The following is a 14,052-nucleotide window of genomic DNA, read 5'->3' as shown; positions in this document are numbered from 1 at the left end:
CAGCTATTTATGAGGCTGACTTGGGAGGATTGCTAGCGCTTGGGAGGTTGAAGCTGCAGTGAGCTGTGATTGTGCCACTACACTCCAGCCTGGGTGACAGACAGAGACTCTATCTCAAAAAAAAATTTTTTTTATAATTTTTTTTTAAAAACAGAAACCCAGCCTGGGGTCCTGGGTTGGTGATGGGAGCAAGAAGCATTAAGAAGGGGCTTTGGAGAAGCCAGGGCCTAGGAGGCAGGCGAAGCAGAGCAGGAGACAAACAGGGCCTGTCCAGCAGCCACGCCCTCAGGATTCTGCACTCTTAACTCCTGCAGCCTCCTCTGCCCCTGCCAACACCTCCCCCTCCCCAACACACACACGGGCACACACCTGCAGGCACCTTCAAACACCTCCTTCCCACCTCTGGGAAGGGGAAGAGGGAGCACCCAGGCTTTCCCAACTGCTCACGCATTCCAAGTGTGCTTGGTGGCATATTTCACAGTTCAAGTATTACCCACATGTGCCAGATACACAAGCATGCACACTACACATTAGGCAACTAGTCCTCACAACAAATACTTCCACATCTAAGCATATGCACATACAAAGCTACAGACAATCCAGGCCCACACACCTGGCTTAGTTCTGGCACATGGGTCCTGCACCACTGGGAGGAGATTTATTGGCCTCTTTGGTAGGACATCTCTGGACTCCCTCTCACCTTGCTCTGCCTGTTCCACCCCCTGCTCCATGGTGTGCCCAAGAAAGAGGAAGCCCCATCTGAAAGAGTGAGGAGTGCTTTGGGGGCTGCCCAGCAGCAAAGAAAAGGCAAGAAGACCCCAACTCTGGCCCCAGGACCAAGGCCTACAGATAGGCATGCTCTACCTACTCCCACCTCCAAGCACGCCCACTCCCTGGCTAGGAAAATGGACAGCACCAAGCCCTCTGAGCTTCAAGCTTCTCCTTCATTCTCCTCCCTCTCCCACTCCCATCCTTCTGTGAGCTTTTCACTCCCACCACCTCCTTCTAGGCTTACCCAGGTGCTCCCACCAGCCCATCCTCACCCTGGTGCCACCCCACAACTCCTGTGCTTCTTCCAGCAATTCCCTGGGGCTGAAAAGTGAGGCCAGCTGTCTCATATCCACCCCTGCTCTCCTGTTGGCTAGACAAGACTGCTACTGCAAGGGTCCAGGAGTGTCACAGGAGCTACCAATTAGAGGCTCAAGACTACCAGGCTTTGGGAACACCAGCCTGGACAAAGAGGAAATCCCAATCATTCACTGGGTACCCTGCTCCTGCCTGGTGGCCCCTATATCCCACCCCCATAAAATGAGGAGAGGGAACACCACAACATTTCCCAAAGGGTGTGTAATTATGTCTGATTACATCTACATCCACTACTCTCAATTTACAGAGAAAGAAACAGACTCCAAAGTCAACAACTTAAGTGCCGACATCGACCATTGGGCACAGGTAACAGGGAGATAAAAAAGCAAGCACACCTAGCCTCTTTTGCCTCAGGTTCCTGGGGTTGGAACTCCTTCCAGGAGGAAGAGTGGAGTCAACATTGGGATGAGAGTCTGTGTTGGCCTGGCCTCCAAGCTCTCAGAAGCCCCTGAATTTTTATTTACATATTTATTTTCAGATGGAGCCTCACTCTGTCCCCAGGCTGGAGTGCAGTGAAGCAATCTCGTCTCACCGCAACCTCTGCATCCTGGGTTCAAGTGATTCTCCTGCCTCAGCCTCCTGAGTAGGTGGGATTACAGGTGCCTGCCACAATGCCTGGCTAATTTTTGTATTTTTAGTAGAGATGGGATTTCACCGTGTTGGCCAGGCTGATCTCGAACTCCTGACCTCAAGTGATCCACCCAACTTGGCCTCTCAAACTGCTGGAATGACAGGTGTGAACCACTGTGCTCTGGCCACCCCTGGATTTTTTGAAAGACCATTCAACAGGATTCAGGGATCTCTGGCCTGACCCATTTGAAGGTACTCTGGAGACTGCTGGGGCAGACCCTCATGACGACTCAGGTCAGAAAGAGTTTACCACTCTATCAGTTCTTTCATTTTGGGGAGGGCCTGTGCCTGGCACAGTGGCTCACACCTGTAATTCCAGCACTTAGGGAGGCTGAGATAGGAGGATTGTTGAGCCTAGGAGTTCAAGACCAACCTGAGCAACATAGTGAGACCCTGTCTCTATAAAAAATAATAAAAATAAAAATAATTCTTATGGCCAGGTGTGGTGGCTCATGCCATAATCCCAGCATTTTAGGGGGGCAAGGCAGGTGGATCACCTGAGGCTAAGAGTTCAAGACCAGCCTGGCCAACATGGCAAATCCCCATCTCTGCTAAAAAATTACAAAAATTGGCCGGGCGCGGTGGCTCAAGCCTGTAATCCCAGCACTTTGGGAGGCCGAGACGGGCGGATCACGAGATCAGGAGATCGAGACCATCCTGGCTAACACGGTGAAACCCCGTCTCTACTAAAAATACAAAAAACTAGCCGGGCGAGGTGGCGGGCGCCTGTAGTCCCAGCTACTCGGGAGGCTGAGGCAGGAGAATGGCACAAACCCGGGAGGCGGAGCTTGCAGTGAGCTGAGATCCGGCCACTGCACTCCAGCCCGGGCTACAGAGCAAAGACTCCGTCTCAAAAAAAAAAAAAAAAAAAAAAAAAAAAAAAAAAATTACAAAAATTAGCCAGGCGTGATGGTGCACGCCTGTAATCCCAGCTACTCAGGAGTCTGAGGCATGAGGATTGCTTGAACCCAGGAGCTGAGATCATGCCACTGCACTCCAGCCTAGGCAACAGAGCAAGATTCTGTCTTAAATAATAATAATAACAATAAAATTAATAATAATAATTTTTTAAATTAAAAAAAGAGAAGGCCTAGAGAAGAATGGCTTTGTCGAATGGGACAAATTCAGAGGTCAGAGACTCACCCCACCACCCGAAGTAAATACCTCTACCATGGGCCTATCCCTCTTGGAGATGTTGCCAGATACAACCTGGGGTACCCAGTTAGGCCTGGGAGCCAAAATCACCAAGGAGGGGAGTTTCTAGGTATAGAGGGTGTCGTGGGTTCTTACCATGGGGAAGTTCTTCATCCCTTAGAGGTGGAGATGTCTCTCTATGAAAAGTCACATGATGTTCCTGAGGGGAGCCACCTCTGCCCTGCTCCTGCTTCACCAGGTCCAGGCTTCTCACAAGATAGCCTTTTGTGAAGTCACAAAGCTGGTTGCCTCCCCACAGGACCAGGGACCAGGACAACCAGGGACTAGTGGGCATGACTTTAGGGGAGAAAGGACTTCACAACAGCCTGTAGGCTCTGGAGAGGGGTGTGGAGTCTGGAGGGGCTCAGTGGACCAGCCTCAGGCTGTAGTGGGCAAGAAGGGTTATTGGAGACTCAGGATGGAATTAGTTTCTCATGTCTCAGTGATCGCCAAAAGATGAGAACAGCTGGGGCCTGTGCCTGTATTCCTTGACCATTGTCCTGTCCCTTGAGACCCTAGGGCTGGAGGAGGACTCTTGCCCCTTTTGAATATATATAAGGGTCCTGATCACTGATGTTCTAGGTCATCCATGGAAAAAGGAGGTTAAGGCCCCTGAGCCAGGGACCAGATCTTCTCTCCTCAGTGCCATCCCTCTATGACCATCCACTTTCTTTTCTTTTCTTTTCTTTTCTTTTTTTTTTTGAGATGGAGTTTCACTCTTGTCCCTCAGGCTGGAGTGCAGTGGCATGATCTTGGCTCACTGCGATGTGCACCTCCCGAGTTCAAGCGATTTTCATGCCTCAGCCTCCCGAGTAGCTGAGATTACAGGTGCCTGCCACCACACCTGGCTAATTTTTGTATTTTTAGTAGGGACGGGGTTTCATCATGTTGGCCAGGCTGGTGTCGAACTCCTGACCTCAAATGATCCACCTGCCTTGGCCTCCCAAAATGCTGGGATTACAGGCATGAGCCACTGCACCTGGCCTGACCATCCATTTTCTACCTATTTCCTGGGCAAGCACATGCTACCAAATTCTGCTGCATTGAAAAGCAGCCCTTGGCCGGGTGCGGTGGCTCAAGCCTGTAATCCCAGCACTTTGGGAGGCCGAGGCGGGTGGATCACAAGGTCAGGAGATCGAGACTATCCTGGCTAACATGGTGAAACCCCGTCTCTACTAAAAATACAAAAAACTAGCCGGGCGCGGTAGCGGGCGCCTGTAGTCCCAGCTACTTGGGAGGCTGAGGCGGGAGAATGGCGTGAACCCGGGGGGCGGAGCTTGCAGTGAGCCGAGATCGCGCCACTGCACTCCAGCCTGGGAGACACAGTGAGACTCCGTCTCAAAAAAAAAAAAAAAAAAAAAAAAAAAAAAAAAAAAAAAGAAAAGCAGCCCTGGTAGCCTTGGCGCACCCCTACCTGTTGGATTACGCAGAGGAAGAAGAGTGTCAAGAGAAGAAACTGGAGCACTCAGTGCCCACTCTCTCCAGAGGGTAGAGACTACCACCTCCTGAAGAGGCAACCCAGGGGAGAAAACAGAAAACAACCCAGCTGAGAAAAAGTGTCATTCCATAAAATGTGGAAACTCAGTTACTGCCTTGGAAGGTCACACCTCGTAAGTGGGGCATGGGGGCAGCCACTAAATGGAAACCTTGTCTTAAAAACAAGTGGCAAGGCGTGGTTGCCTTACGCCTGTAATCCCAGCACTTTGGGAGGCCGAGGTGGGCAAATCACCTGAGGTCAGGATTTCAAGACCAGCCTGGCCAACATGGTGAAACCCCATCTCTACTAAAAATACAAAAAATCAGCTGGGCGCTCCTATAATCCCAGCTGCTCGGGAGGCTGAGGCAGGAGAATCGCTTGAATCCCAGAGACAGGTTGCGATGAGCCAAAATTACGCCGCTGCACTCCAGCCTGGGTGACAGAGAGAGACTCTGTTAAAAAAAAAAAAAAAAAAAGAACTAAACTATGTTTTAAGTTAGGATTCCTGAGCCCTTGCCCTGTGCCTGGCCCTGCACCCTGTGTCTTCAGTGCTGAGGAGAATGCAGCACAGACCCTGCCCTCAAGGCTCACAGTCTAAGGCCTGAATGACCATGTGCAGCTCCCTCCCTTAAAATGAAGGCTGCTATTCCCAGAAGTCAGGGGCAGCCTGGAACTCAAGAGCCTTGTATCCCTGTCCAGGGCACTACATTTCACGAAGGCAAAAACAGACCAAATCCTGTGGACTTTTGGCAGTTAAGCTAAGACAGCGTCTTACTGCCTCTCAGGGTCTGCAGGTCTGGGTCTTGGTGTCATTATGTTGAGAGTGGCTTACCACCATGTGTCTCCTCCAGACCAAGGAGACCTCTTGGCCATTTTGTGTTCAAGCCATGCCTCCACTGAGGGTTTCTGCCATCTGCTCTACAGAGCCAACAGGCATCCTATGGGACAGGTCTGGTCTGACGTACAGGAGACTAGATGTGACTCTGGGCAAGTTCCTCATCCATCCCCCATAAGGAGGGCTTTACTAGATCTATGATCTTTCTTTCTTTTCTTTCTTTTCTTTCTTTTCCTTCCTTCCTTCTTTCCTTCCTTCCTTCCTTCCTTCCTTCCTTCCTTCCTTCCTTCCTTCCTTCCTTCCTTCCTTCCTTTCTCTCTTTCTCTCTTTCTTTCTGAGACAGAGTCTTGCTCTGCTGCCCAGGCTGGAGTGCAATGGCACAATCTTGGCTCACTACCACCTCTCTACCTCCCCCGTTCAAGCGATTCTCCTGCCTCTGCCTCCCGAGTAGCTGGGATTACAGGCGCATGCCACCACGCCCAACTAATTTTTGCATTTTTAATGGAGATAGGGTTTTGCCAAGTTGGCCAGGCTGGTCTTTAACTCCTGACCTCGTGATCCACCCACCTCAGCCTCCCAAAGTGCTAAGATTACAGGTGTGAACCACTGTGCCTGGCCTAGGTCCATGATTTTCAAATTATGTTAGTATTACGATTTTACCACAGAGTCCTTTTGGTCCCAGCGAAATCTTGTATACCTCTTTGTTAAGTAGAGAAAAGGAATGATGCAAGGGATTCTAGGACATGATGTAGCAGAGAAACTCCTAGCGTTACAAGGAATGCAGTTTAAAAATCATGCACCAGCCGGCTGGGCGCGGTGGCTCACACCTATAATCCCAGTACTTTGGGAGTCCAAGGCGGGTGGATCACAAGGTCAGGAGTTCAAGACCAGCCTGGGCAATATGGTGAAACCCTGTCTCTACTAAAAATACAAAAAAAATTAGCTGGGTGTGTTGGCGGGCACCTGTAATTCCAGCTACTCAGGAGGCTGAGGCAGGATAATTGCTTGAACCTGGGAGGCGGAGGTTGCAGTGAACAGAGATCGAGCCACTGTACTCCAGCCTGGGTGACAGAGCGAGATTCTGTCTCAAAAAAAAAAAATGCACCACATGGCTTCCAGACCCTTTCAGGTGCTGTGAATCTGTGACTGCAAAGCCTGAGCTTTATGAAAGATGGGAACAGGACAAAGAATGCCACATGTAGTGGCCACCTCAAGAGTCCTGCTCTGAATATTTTTGCCACAACTATTTCTCGTTCCTGGTTCCAGTTCAGCTTATTTCCAGCCACCAGCGTGTCCCCAGCCCACCTCTCAGTGGGCCCTCTGCTCCTACCTTTGCTCCTCTCTTACAGGATCTGAAATCAGTATCTAGACCTTAGGGGCTCAAAGTCCACATGGGTTCTAAGTCAGGAGTACAACAGTCACCTCTCTGTACCTGAATCCAATAGGCAGGAGACAGGAGGCTTTCTCCAGGTAACATTCATCTTTGCCTAACTCTCTTCTGAGATCCCTGTAGCCTCTGGAATTGTCCTGGTCCTTTTTTGGATGCAAGGCATATTTGATTTCATGGGCTGCCAACCTCATCTGCCAGAAGATGCTCAGACAGCCAGGGTGCAGTACAAAACCTGCCGTCTCCATTTTCTTTTCTCCTAAGATACAGATCAGAGGGAAGACAGGCAAGATGGGCTTCCCACCCCACAAGGCAGGCATGTCTGAATTCTATGAGCTTTTGTTTCAAAGAATTTATGAGAAGCATCATGGCCTTGGCCCATTCTAAGAGCAAGTCAGGAGAGCAGAGTTATGGTGCCATGAGCCCTGTTGCAGGGAAAGGGAGCTGCATTATAACTGAGAGCAAAGGCTGCTCTCTGCCTTGTGGCTAGCGAGGCAGGGCAAAGAAAAGCGAACATTCCTTAGGGCCAGGCATGGTGAACGAACAAGACTAAGCTGACAGGCTAGTACTAGGTTCTCAACCCTGGCTGCAATTCAAATCACCTGCAGAGCCTTTCTGAACCTCTAGTGTCAAGACCCTATCCCAGTTCAATTAAGTCAGAATCTCTAGGGCACAGGCAACAATGTTTTCCAAAGCTCCCTAGATAATGAATACTCTGAATACTCCGCTAAGGCGGAGAACCTCTGGTCTAGGAGGAAGACTGGCATTAAACAGGATGTGGGCGGGCCAGGTGTGGTGGCTCACGCCTGTAATCGTGGCACTTTGGGAGGCTGAGGCGGGCAGGTCACCTGAGGTCAGGAGTTCAAGACCAGCCTGGCGAACATGGTGAAACCCTGTCTCTACTAAAAATACAAAAATTAGCTGGGCATGGTAGCAGGTGCCTGTATTTTTAGTCTCCACTAAAAATACCAAAATTAGCCGGGCATGGTGGCAGTCGCCTGTAATCCCAGCTACTTGGGAGGCTGAGGCAGGAGAATCGCTTGAACCTGGGAGGTGGAGGTGGCAGTGAGCCCAGATTGCGCCATTACACTCCAGACTGCGGGACAAGAACTAGACTTCATCTCAAAAAAAAAAAAAAAAAAAAAAAAAAACTAGGATGTGGGCATGATGACCTTTACCCTGAGGTGGGGCCTAGAGGCCTAAAATGTTGGGGTCTAGTAAGCTGGACCTTTCTGCTCCTGGAATCCACAGGGCTCCCTCTTACCCACCCCTGCACATCCTCCACACACATCCCACACACACCAAGCACCTCTTGTGGGGAAAGCAAAACAGAAGACTCAGGAACCCAGCTCCAGGGAGGGGAAGAAACATACGCTCTAGGTTAGAATCATGACCCTGGATTCTCTAGTTGTGTGGGCCTGGCAACCCTTTGAGCCTCAATTCCTCCTCTGTAAAATGGAGGTAGTAGGCCGGGCACAGTGGGTCATGCCTGAAATCCCAACACTTTGGGAGGCTGAGGTGGGCGGATCACTTAAGGTCAGGAGCTCAAAACCAGCCTTTCCAACATGGTGAAACCCTGTCTCTACTAAAAATAAAAAATTAGTTGGGTGTGGTGGCATGTGCCTGTAATCCCAGCTATTTGGGACGCTGAGGCAGGAGAATTGCTTGAATCCGGGAGGCGGAAGTTGCAGTGAGCCAAGATCACATTACTGCACTCCAGCCTGGGCAACAGAGCAAGACTCTGTCTCAAAAAAAAAAAAAAAAAAAAAAAAAAGGAGGTAGTAATACCTGCTTCGAGGGTGGTTGCAAGGAGTGCAATGGGAAGCACAGGCTTACAGGAAAGGCTCCAGAGATGAAGCTTCTAGCAGCAGCAGCCACAACCCCAGCGCCCTCTGTCATCTTGGACAAAGCTCTAATGATCATCTACCCAGTCCCCTTGTTTTCACGTGAAGATCTCAATGTCCAAAGGAGAGAGGTTTGCTCCAGACATGCAGCCAGCAAGAATCTTAATCTGCCGCCTCCCAGGCAGCTTCACATCACAGCAGTCTTTTTGTATTGAACTTTAGTTTTCCTCTCTTAGCAAAACTCTTAAAATTACTATAGGGGCTTCTTCTCTCTTTCTCTCTCTCTTTTTTTTTTTTTTTTTTTTTTTTTTTTTTTTTTTTTTGAGACGGAGTCTCGCTCTGTCGCCCAGGCTGGAGTGCAGTGGCCGGATCTCAGCTCACTGCAAGCTCTGCCTCCCGGGTTTATGCCATTCTCCTGCCTCAGCCTCCCGAGTAGCTGGGACTACAGGCGCCCGCCACCTCGCCCGGCTAGTTTTTTGTATTTTTAGTAGAGACGGGGTTTCACCATGTTAGCCAGGATGGTCTCGATCTCCTGACCTTGTGATCCGCCCGTCTCGGCCTCCCAAAGTGCTGGGATTACAGGCTTGAGCCACCGCGCCCGGCCTCTTTTTTTTTTAAACAGGGTTTTACTCTGTCACCCAGGCTACAGTGCAGTGGCACGATCATAGCTCGCTACAGTCTCAACCTACCAGGCTCAGTTAATCTCCAACCTTAGCCTCCCTAGTACCTAGCACTACAGGCACACGCCACCATGCCCAGCTAGTTTTTTTATATATTGTTTATTTTTTGTAGAGACAGGGTCCCACTGTGTTGCTCTAATTACAGGTGTGAGCCACCCTACCCAGCCTACTGGGGCTTCTAAAGCAGCAAGTAGGGATTTAAAAATACCTTTAGGCTATCTTATCTGAGATGCCTGATTGATCCTTGAAGTAGAAGCCAGTCTGACCACTTGGCTCCAGTCCCCTTTGATGTTCCTGATACAGAAAAGAAGGTACATTACCTCAGTGGCAAGGATATGGCCATCCCAAGGCTGACGATTACATAAGAAGATGCCACTCTGCCTGGGCTGGGGTTAAGAAGTGGGTGGGGGCCGGGCGCGGTGGCTCACGCCTGTAATTCCAGCACTTTGGGAGGCTGAGGCGGGTGGATCACGAGGTCAGGAGATCGAGACTATCCTGGCTAACACGGTGAAACCCTGTCTCTACTAAAAATACAAAAAATTAGCCAGGCGTGGTGGCGGTCACCTGTAGTCCCAGCTACTCAGGAGGCTGAGGCAGGAGAATGGCATGAACCTGGGAGGCGGAGCTTGCAGTGAGCCGAGATCGCACCACTGCACTCCAGCCTGGGCCACAGAGCAACACTCCGTCTCAAAAAAAAAAAAAAAGGAAGTGGGTGGGGTATGCAGGGAAGAGAGACACTGGGTTTTCCATATAAGCCTTTTTTGAATTCTTTTACTTTTTTTTTTTTTTTTGAGACGGAGTTTCGCTCTTGTTGCCCAGTCTGGAGTGCAATGACGTGATCTTGGCTCACTGCAACCTCTGCCTCCTGGGTTGAAGTGATTCTCCTGCCTTAGCCTCCTGAGTAGTTGGGATTACAGCCAAGTGCCACCACACCCAGCTAATTTTGTATTTTTAGTAGAGATGGAGTTTGTCCATGTCGGTCAGGCTGGTCTCGAACTCCCAACCTCAGGTGATCCACCCGCCTTGGCCTTTGAAAGTGCTGAGATTATAGGCATGAGCCACCACACCCGACTTATTCTTTGACTTTTAAGCCACTGAGTATACGTGGGTTTTTTTTCTTTTTTGAAACAGAGTCTCACACTGTCACCCAAGGTGGAGTGCATGGCACAATCGCAGCTTACTGTAGCCTTGAACTCCATGCTCAAGTGATCCTCCCATCTCAGCCACCCAAGTAGCAGGGAATACAGATGCATGACACCATGCCCAGCTATTTTTGTATTTTTTGTGGAGACAAAGTTTCGCCGTGTTGCACAGGCTGGTCTCCAACTCCTGGGTTCAAGCAATCCGTTTGCCTCAGCCTCCCAAAGTGCTGGGATTACAGGCATGAGCCACTGCACCTGGCTGAGCATGTACCACTTTAATAAAAACAAAATTACACTGGAAAGTAAAGCATAGGCCAGGTGCAGTGGCTCACACCTGTAATCCCAGCACTTTGGGAAGCCAAAGCAGGCAGATTGCCTGAGGTCAGGAGCTTGAGACCATCCTGGCCAACATGGCGAAACACCATCTCTACCAAAAATACAAAATTTAGCCAGATGTGGTGGCAGGTGCCTGTAATCCCAGCTACTTGGGAGGCTGAGGCATGAGAATCGCTTGAACCCAGAAAGCGGACTTTGCACTGAGCTGAGATCGCACCACTGCACTCCAGCCTGGGGGATAGAGCAAGACTCTGTCTCCAAAAAAAAGTAAGAAAGGAAAGAAAAGTAAAGCTATACATGTCACTATATGTTTTTCAAAGCCTATAGAATATACAACACCAAAAGTAAACTCTAATGTAGACTATGGATTTTGGTCGATAATGATATATCAGTATGGGTTCATTGATTGTAACAAATGTACCACTCTGACGTAGGATGTTGATAATGGAGGAGGACTTGCATGTGTGGGAGCAGGGGCATATGGGAACTCTGTACTTTCTGCTCAGTTTTGCTGTTTTAAGATTACTCTAAAAAAGTAGTACAGTTGACTCTTGCATGGGGGTTAGTGGTGCTGACCCCCCACCACAGTAGAAAATCCATGTATAACTTTTTTTTTTTTTTTTTTTGAGACACTCTTACTCTGTTGCCCAGGCTAGAGTACAGTGGCACAATCTCAGCTCACTGAAACTTCCGCCTCCCAGGCTCAAGCGATTCTCCTGCCTCAGCCTCTCAAGTAGCTGGGATTACTGGTGCCCACCACCACACCCGGCTAATTTTTGTAGTTTTAGTAGAGATGGGGTTTTACCATGTTGGCCAGGCTGGTCTCTAACTCCTGACCTCAGATGATCTGCCTGCCTCAGCCTCCCAAAGTGCTGGGATTACAGGCGTGAGCCACTGCGCCTGGCCCCATGTATAACTTTTGATTACCCGAAAACTTAACTACTGATAGCTTACTTTTGACCAGAAGCCTTACTGATAGCATTAACAGTCAATTAACACACACTTTGTATGTTATATGTATTATATTCTGGTTTTTTTTTTTTTTTTTTTTTTTTTTGGAGATGGAATTTCCCTCTTGTTGCCCAGGCTGGAGTGCAATGGCACTATCTCTGCTCACTGCAACCTCCGTCTCCCAGGTTCAAGCAATTCTCCTGCCTCAGCCTCCCCAGTAGCTGGGATTACAGGCATGTGCCACCACACACCGCTAATTTTTGTATTTTTAGTAAAGACGGGATTTCGCCATGTTGGCCAAGCTGGTCTCGAACTCCCAATCTCTCGTGATCCGCCCGCCTTGGCCTCTCAAAGTCCTGGGATTACAGACATGAGCCACCGCACCCGGCCTATATACTGTATTGTTAGAATAAAGTAACTAGGAAAAACAAATGCTGGCCGGGGTCAGGTGCAGTGGCTCAGGCCTGTAATCCCAGCACTTTGGGAGGCTGAGGTGGGTGGATCACCTGAGGTCGGGAATTTGAGACCAGACTGGCAAACATGGTGAAACTCCGTCTCTACTAAAAACACAAAAATTAGTTGGATATGTTGGCAGGTGCCTGTAATCCCAGCTACTCAGGAGGCTGAGGCAGGAGAATCGCTTCAACCCAGGAGGCAGAGGTTGCGGTGAGTGGAGATGGTGCCACTGCACTCCAGCCTGGGCGACAGAGCCAGAAAAAAAAAAAAAAAGAAGGAAGATGAAGTGGCACCTCTGGGAGGCTGAGGCAGGAGGATCCCTTGAGGCCAGAAGTTTGAGACCAGCCTGGGCAACATAGCAAGACCCTGTCTCTACAAAAAGAAAGGAGAAAGAAAATGTTAAGAAAATCAAGCCAGGCATGGTGACCCTCCTATAGTCCTAGATACTCAGGAGGCTGAGGCAAGAGGATCCAAGCTCAGGAGTTTGAGGCTGTAGGGCAACATAGTGAAACTATGGCTCTAAAAAATGTAAAGGAAGAAAGAAAGGAAAGAAAGAAAGAAAATCATAGGAGAAAATACATTTATAGTACTCTATTGATCAATATCGTAAGTTTACATTATCTGTTTACAATGATATCTGACTGAAATGGGGGTAACCACAGCTGCAAACTTCAATCAAGGAATTCAAGTTTTTCTTATAATGTCATGACTTTTCTCAGCTTCTTGGGAGCACTTCCAGCATCAATAGTGATACTTCACATGGGTCCCATGGCGTTATTTGAAGTTTACAGTATTGTACTTAACAGGATGAAAAATACAAGAGAACTGGGGGAGGTCACTTTTAGTGTTATACACAGTTTACTGGAGAGACGAATTGCTCATGTGATGATTAGCAGCACATGATGTTTTAAGCTTTAGCTCACAATAGCAACAGGAAGTGGCTAGGAAATTATTACAGTAGTACAGTACATACTAGTTAATTCTATGCAGTTATGATTTATTTATTTACTTATCATTCCATTATTTGAGACTGGATCTTCTCTCCCTACCATCCAGGCTGGAGTACGGTAGTGCAACTATGGCTCACTGCAGCCTCGATCTTCTGGGCTTGCTCAATCCTCTCGCCTCAGCCTCCCTATTAGCTGGGACTATAGGCACACACCACCACGCTCTGCCAGCAGTGTGTGTGTGTGTGTGTGTGTGTGTGTGTGTGTGTGTAGATGGGGTCTGCCTACGTTGCCCAGGCCGGTCTCAAATTCCTAGGCTCAAGTGATCCTCCTGCCTTAGACTCCCAAAGTGCTGGCATTACAGGCTTGAGACACTGCACCCAGCCAATTATGATTTAACACTGCATCTTTACATTTGTTCATATTTCTCTTGGCTATAAATGGTGCTATATACAGTCTTTAAGTGTTTGCATATATAAGGTTTTGTTTTGTTTTGTTTTTTTGAGACGGAGTCTCGATTTATTGCCCAGGCTGGAGTGCAGTGGCACGATCTCAGATCACTGCAACCTCCACCTCCAAGGTTCAAGAGATTCTTGTGCCTCAGCTTCCCAAGTAGCTGGAATTACAGATGTGTACCACCACGCCTGGCTAATTTTTGTATTTTTAGTAGAGACTGGGTTTCATCATGTTGGCCAGGTTGGTCTCGAACTCCTGACCTCAGGTGATCCACCCACCTTGGCCTACCAAAGTGCTGGGATTACAGGCGTGAGTCACATGTGTGGCCTTGTATGTGTAAGTTTTGATAAATTTTAACTTTTTATTTTATTTTATTTTTTATTTTTTTGAGATAGAGTCTTGCTTGGCTCACTGCAAGCTCCACCTCCTGGATTCCAGTGATTCTCCTGCCTCAGCCTCCCGAGTAGCTTGGGTTACAGGTGTGCACTACCATGCGTGGCTAAAAATTTTAAGTTTTTATAACAGATTTGTGAATATGTTATGGTGGTAAATGAAAAAATGAACTCATATC

General features: G+C 48.7%; 1 protein-coding gene across 1 annotated transcript in view; it reads right to left on the bottom strand.

Moving 5' to 3' along the window:
* The window catches only part of DCAF1 (DDB1 and CUL4 associated factor 1), a 109,030-nt gene extending 105,883 nt beyond the window's left edge, over positions 1-3,147 (bottom strand). Inside the window, exon 1 of the mRNA XM_025374914.1 lies at positions 3,067-3,147. The gene's annotated coding sequence lies outside the window, so the exon portion shown is untranslated. The remainder of the gene's footprint in view (positions 1-3,066) is intronic.
* Between the last annotated feature and the right edge of the window lie 10,905 nt (positions 3,148-14,052).

Source organism: Theropithecus gelada, chromosome 2 (assembly GCF_003255815.1).
Source record: "Theropithecus gelada isolate Dixy chromosome 2, Tgel_1.0, whole genome shotgun sequence".
Taxonomy (NCBI): domain Eukaryota; kingdom Metazoa; phylum Chordata; class Mammalia; order Primates; family Cercopithecidae; genus Theropithecus; species Theropithecus gelada.
This window is presented reverse-complemented; position numbering and strand designations above follow the sequence as displayed.